The 6,760-nt window shown below is 43.8% G+C and overlaps 1 pseudogene; it reads right to left on the bottom strand.

Moving 5' to 3' along the window:
• Positions 1–6,280: 6,280 nt before the first annotated feature.
• Positions 6,281–6,760, bottom strand: LOC143975903 (immunoglobulin kappa variable 3-15 pseudogene; annotated as a pseudogene).

Raw genomic sequence — 6,760 nt, forward strand, 5'->3', positions numbered from 1 at the left:
TAGATAGATAGATAGATAGATAGTCCATAAAGGTGGTTTTATGACTCTTTACATTTATGACCCCAACTTTCATTTAACCACTTCAGCCCCAGAAGGATTTACCCCCTTAATGACCAGGCCCTTTTCTGCCGTACAGCACTGCGTTGCTTTAACCAGTTGAGACCCGCGCTATAGCCAAATGACGGCTACAGCGCGGATCTCCTTTGCCAGGACGACATCTATTGACATCGTCTCGTGCATGAGCGGCCTGCGCGCCCCCTGAGGGGCGCGCGGCGTGCTCTGTGATCGGCGAGTCTATGAGACTCGCCTGATCACCGATCCGTGCAAGGGGTCGATCCCGACCCCTTATCACATGATCAGCTGTCAGCCAATGACAGCTGATCATGTGATATAACGGAGCCGGTAATCAGCTATTATTCCTCCTCGCGCTGACAGCGCGAGGAGAAAAAAAAGAGCCGATCACCGGCGGCCGTGATCGGGACATAAGTCTCGATCATGGCCAGCCCTGCCAGTGCCCACCTGCCCCCTACCAGTGCCCACCTGCCCCCTGCTTTGCCACATAAATAAAAAATGTGTCCCACCTGTCAGTGCCGCCCAGCAGTGCCACCCAGCAGTGCCCACAGTGCCACCCAGCAGTGCCCACAATCTGCCTCAACAAAGGTGTTGCACCCCAGTGCCACATATCTGTGCCCAGCAGTGCTGCCCATCAGTGCCCATCAGTGCCCAGCAGTGCCGCCCATCAGTGCCCAGCAGTGCCACCTATCAGAGCCACCTATCAGTGCCAGCTATCAGTGCCCATCAGTCCCATCTATCAGTGGTACCTATCAGTGCCCCTTAGTGCCACCCATCCATGCCACCCATCTGTGCCACCCATCCGTGCCACCCATCCGTGCCATCTTATCTGTGCCCATCTTTGCCCATCAGTGCCGCCTTATCTGTGCCCATCGGTGCCGCCTTATCTGTGCCTATTAGTGCCGCCTTAACTATGCCTATCGGTGCCCACCAGTGCAGCCTATCAGTGCCCACCAATGCACCAATTTTTTTTATTTTTATTTTTTATTTTATTTTTTGCATCTTTTTTTGTTTGTTTAGCAAAAAATAAAACTCCCAGCTGTAATTAAATACCACCAAAAGAAAGCTCTTATTGTGGGAAAAAAATGATAAAAATGTAATTTGGGTACAGTGTTGTATGACCGCGCAATTGTCATTCAAAGTGCCTCAGCGCTGAAAGCTGAAAATTGGTCTGGGACTGAGGGGGGTTTAAGTGCCCAGTAAGCAAGTGGTTAACTGACAAATGTTGTGGGATGTTGTACCCACACAAAATCGAAGTCCTTTATCTCCCACAAATAGAGCTTTCTTTTGGTGGTATTTGATAACTTTTTTATTTTTAACAGTTTTTATTTTTTGTGTTATTTCTTAAAAAAACGATAATTTTGAAAAAAAAACAATATTTTTTTACTTTTTCCTATAATAAATATCGAAAAAAAACTATTAAAAAACAAATTTCTTCATCAGTTATATGTATATATAATATAATATATGTATTCTTCTACATATTTTTAGTGAAACAAAAAAGACACAATAAAAAATAATTATAAAAATGCCATAAATCTATCCCCTATTTTGCAAACGCTATAACTTTTCTGCAAACCAATCAATATACGCTATATTGATTGGTTTGCACAAAAGTTATAGCGTCTGCAAAATAGGGGATAGATTTATGGCATTTTTATAATTATTTTTTACTAGTAATGTCGGCGATCAGGGACATTTAGTGGGACTGCGACATTGCTGCGGACAGATCAGACACTTTTGACACTTTTTTGAGACCAGTGACATTATTGCAGTGATCAGAGATAAAAATAGTCACTGATAACTCTTTAAATGGCAGGGAAGGGGTTAACACTAGAGGGCGATCCAGGGGTTAAGTGTTCCCTAGAGAGGTGTTTCTAACTGTGGGGGGAGGGGACTGACTGGGAGTGGAGAGAGAGATCGCTGTTCCTGATCACTAGGAACAGACGATCTCTCTCTACTCCACTGTCAGAACGGGGATCTGCTTTGTTTACACTGGCAGATCCCTGTTCTGGCTCTCTGTGGAGCAAATCAAATAATTTACCATGGCAAGGGGTGCTTACAATGATCAGCTTGTATTTGTTTATGTACATTTTTATCCCAAAGGAATAAAACTGTTGCTGTAACTGCTTATAAAGTATTATCTGGAGTACGGCATTAATTTTTGAGCCAATTCAATCTAAATCTGCTAATCTAATACTTTTCTTCCCCCAGACTGACAATGCTGCTGTCCCAATGTGTCTCTGTTGCTCCTTCATCCAGAGTGGGGGCACTCTAATACAGGAGGTGTGTTACTGGTCAGATCACCAGGTGAAAACAGAAGGAAAAAGCGAATGCAGTTACCATATCTAATGATCAGTAATCTGTCATAAATTAAATTTTCTGTTGTGGGTTTAATACAGTGTAGTGGAGCCTCCTTAACTGCTTAAGGATCGCCTCCTGCACATATACGTTGGCAGAATGGCACGGCTGGGCACAAGCACGTACCGCTACGTTGCTTTTTAAGTGCCCAGCCGTGGGACGGGAGTGCGCGCTCCCGGCCCAGTCCTGAGCTCTGTGGCCACGGGACCAGCAGACCCGATCGCCGCTGCTGTCCCGCGATCGGGTCACAAAGCTGAAGAACAAGGAGAGGTCTGTGTAAACAAATCTCTCCCGTGCTTCCTACTGTGGCTGTCACCGATCGTCTGTTTCTTTTTATAGGGAAAGACGATCAGTGACATCAGATGCCAAGCCACGCCCCCCTACAGTTAAAAAAAACACACACACACTTAACCCCTCTCTGCCCCCTAGTGGTTAACTCCTTCACTGCCAGTATCATTTACACAGGAATCAGTGCATTTAAATTGCACTGATTGCTGTATAAATGACAGTGGTCCCAAAAATGTGTCAAAAATGTCCGATGTGTCCGCCATAATGTTGCAGTCACAATAAAAATCGCTGATCGCCACCATTACTAGTAAAAAAAATTAATAAAAATGCAATAAAACTATCCCCTATTTTGTAAAAACTATAACTTTTGCGTAAACCAATCAATAATCGCGATTTTTTTTACCAACAATATGTAGAAGAATACGTATCGGCCTAAACTGAGGAAAAAAATGTTTTTTTTTATATATTTTTTGGGGATATTTATTATAGCAAAAAGTAAAAAATATAATTTTTTTTTCAAAATTGTTGCTCTATTTTTGTTTATGGCACAAAAAATAAAAACCACAGAAGTGATCAAATACCACCAAAAGAAAGTGCTATTTGTGGGAAAAAGAGGACGTCAATATTGTTTGGGAGCCACGTCGCACGACCGAGTAATTGTCAGTTAAAGTGACACAGTGCCGAATTGCAAAAAGGGGCCTGGTCCTTTGGCTGCAAATAGTGGTTAAGGCAGAAAATGTATTACTGGCCGGACCATCAAGTGAAAATAAAGGGAAAAAAAGTCTAAAAAGAAAACAAATGCAGCCACCACATTTAGGGATTGGTAATCTCTTCTCCATGAGATTTCTGGGATTTGGGAATTTTATTCAAACCAGAGGGGGGCGCCATCAGTCAGAGTGGTTGTGTGTGGTGTTGATGTTGGTACATTCAGCATGCACTACCCACTGTAATCATCCAAGCTGTTCTGTGGCACTGAACTCCGGCCTTCCCTCCAGTCTTGCAAAGTTGTAGCGGCTCCTCTCCTGGACTGAGATTACTTACTCTGATCTCACTGCACACTGTGAGCTTCTCACAATGTACATTAGAAGCTGCAGCAAGTCAGATAGAGTCCTCCTCATTTCCTGGCTGGAGGAAGTCCAGACCTTTCCTCCCCAGACTTAGTGTCCCTGCCCCTCCCCCCTTCACTCATTGGATTTTAGTTCAGTCATGGAGGTTCCCTGTCACATGTGGGCATTACTTTGGGCATGGGAGGTCTTCACACTGACCTTCACCCATCAAGGCATTGATATTTCCATAACTCCTCCCAAGAGATAGTCCCCCGCTTACATTAGGGCTGAGGACTCCAGAGAGGAGTACTGAGGACTACAATGTACTGCCGGGACCTCCCACCAGCCATGATCTGCCTGCATTGCATAGAGAAGCACAGAGACCCAGTGATGACATCACTCAGACTAAGGAAAGATCTGTAATGAAAAGAGAAAGATTTTATTAAACGTTTGTTTAGAATGATGATGAGGAGGGAAAGGAGGACCAGGGAAGGGAAATATAAACAGATAAAACGTTGGCTGTAATAGAGGGACCTGCTGGTCATGTTTGTATTCTGAAGGTTTCCTCATAATTGTGTATACATGTTCAGGGCCGTATCAGGAGAACCCTGTGCTGGGATTATTGTTTTCTTGGGTAATGAGGGCATTTTATCTACATTTACATATAACGATTTTCTTTTATTGTCTGTCATTATTTGGGGTCCAGTTTTCTTTTCTTTTTGTTTGTATGAAAGTTCTGATTCTTCCATGCTGAGTGATGAGCGGTGTATTTATATGTTTGGACATTTCCCGTTATATAACGATCTTCTATTTTATTATTTTGCAGATAATTTACATTGTCAGTTTATAAAGTTTTACAAATTCTGGGATCTCTCACATTGACCCCACAGATCCCAGATTGGGACATAATATTTGCTCATTACAGATAATTATTATCTTTTTTTATTTTATTTTTGTGTGTCTTTGCTCTGCCCGGTATTCTTGTGTATACGATGTGCTCTATACATTACAAATAACACAAATAAGTGGATCCTCGTAGTGAGAACATCGAAATTGCTCCACCAATGGGGTGTAAAATCCACAAATCTTCTCTGCGGACACATTCCCATCTTTTATTCAGTGACATGAATACACAGAGGGGGTTATTTACTAAAACTGGAGAGGGCAAAATCTGGGGCAGCTCTGCATAGAAACCAATCAGCTTCCAGGTTTTATTGCCAAAGCTTAACCCCTTTTTGCCCGCGCCTTGCAGCCGTTTAATGGATTGCAGATACCGGGAGGCGGGGTTTATGATCATGTGACTGCCGTGATTGGCTGTAATATGATTGGAATGCTCCCAATCACAAGCTTTCCGTTAGCCGCTGGTAACTGTGCCAGGAATGTGCAGGGCACGCGCTCTTGGCACAGCTGTGTCTGCAACTTGGTACACAAATATGCGGCCTCTCGCCACTGAGGCCCACCCACTGAGAGGCCACATATCTGTGTACTGGCGGTGCCTAGGGGCTAATTGAACAAACTGAAGTTAGAAGCTGATTGGCTGCCATGCACACCTGCACCAGATCTGAGTGCTCCAGTTTTAGTAAATCTCCCCCATAATCTTATCAGATGGATGGAAAGAAGAAATACTCCTCTGAAATGTGATGCTGGTTTATATTATTATCCATTCACACCTCTCTGATCTGTTGTGGTGCAAAGCCTTCAGTCCTCTGATCCCTCCTACCATCACAGTGCTAATCTTCTGGTGCTGGGGGGTTATTATGAGCTGAGGGACCTATCATATGCCCTTGTCAAGAGTGCCAACTGTGCCCGCCCTTTTCACCCGCTTCTCTATTCATAGGAGTTTTACTATAATGCCTATGAATAAAAAGTGTCCCAAGAACCCCTAGGACAGTGACGGTGAACCTTGGCCCCCCAGATGTTTTGGAACTACATTTCCCATGATGCTCAGCACTCTGCAGTGTAGTTGATCATCATGGGATATGGAGTTCCAAAACATCTGAAGTGCCAAGGTTCACCAATCACTGCCCTTGGATCTTCTAGCAGCCGCTCTGTACCATTCAGCTCAGCAGATGTACTCAGCTAGAGAAGGAGTTTGAACATCCACTAGGGGGCGTAATAGTGTGACATTCCGCCCATCCTGCAAATGGCGAGACAGAGAGGAATGGGGGAGGGGCAGAGCTTCTTCTGGAGAGGACCCAAAACAGCTGCATCTGGAATGGAAGAATCTTCCTCATTTCCAACAGAAGTATCTATTTATTTATTTATTTATTAGGGAGATCTATGGTATGTACTATTCATTGGATGTAGAATTACATAGAGGAATTCCCTGAAAATCTGCTTGAAAGATGAATTTACACTTTACAAACTTTTTTTTCACTAAATCATTGTCTCCCAGTGTTGTTGTCTTCCTTACAGAATACTGAGTGTTATGTATGACTGTGCAGTGTTCTCTCCCCATGCTGATCTATGTCTTCATGTGTGATAGAGGAAGGAGGTTTTTGTACGGCTCTGTATCACTGTGTGAGAGGGAACTGAGCATACTGCTGACAGTGATAACTTCCTTCATCATCTTCAGTCACAGCACTAATTGTCAGAGTGTAACGAGTATAAGGAGATCCACCACTACCAGAGAACCGGTCTGGGACTCCTGTGTGTCGGGCGGTTGCACTATACATGAGAGGTGTTGGAGACTTTCCTGATTTCTGTTGGTACCAGGCTATGGCATTCCCAGTGTAAGCACTGGATGTACATGTGATGGTGACTGTCTGTCCCGGGAACACAGAGATAGAATCCGGAGTCTGAGTCATCACAATCTGTCCACAGGATCCTGAGGATGGGAAGAGACATATTGATTATTGATTTCCTATCAATCCTGATGTGTGTATTTATTGTACAATGTATAGATGTATGTGCAGAGAATGATGTAAGGAGCCTCATCTCTCACCCTGAATAGAAATGAAGATGACAGCCAGCAGATAACTGGGAGAAAACAT

The sequence above is a fragment of the Lithobates pipiens genome, unplaced genomic scaffold (genome assembly GCF_037356315.1).
Source record: "Lithobates pipiens isolate NorthernLeopardFrog02 unplaced genomic scaffold, aLitPip1_a1.2 Scaffold_13, whole genome shotgun sequence".
NCBI lineage: Eukaryota > Metazoa > Chordata > Amphibia > Anura > Ranidae > Lithobates > Lithobates pipiens.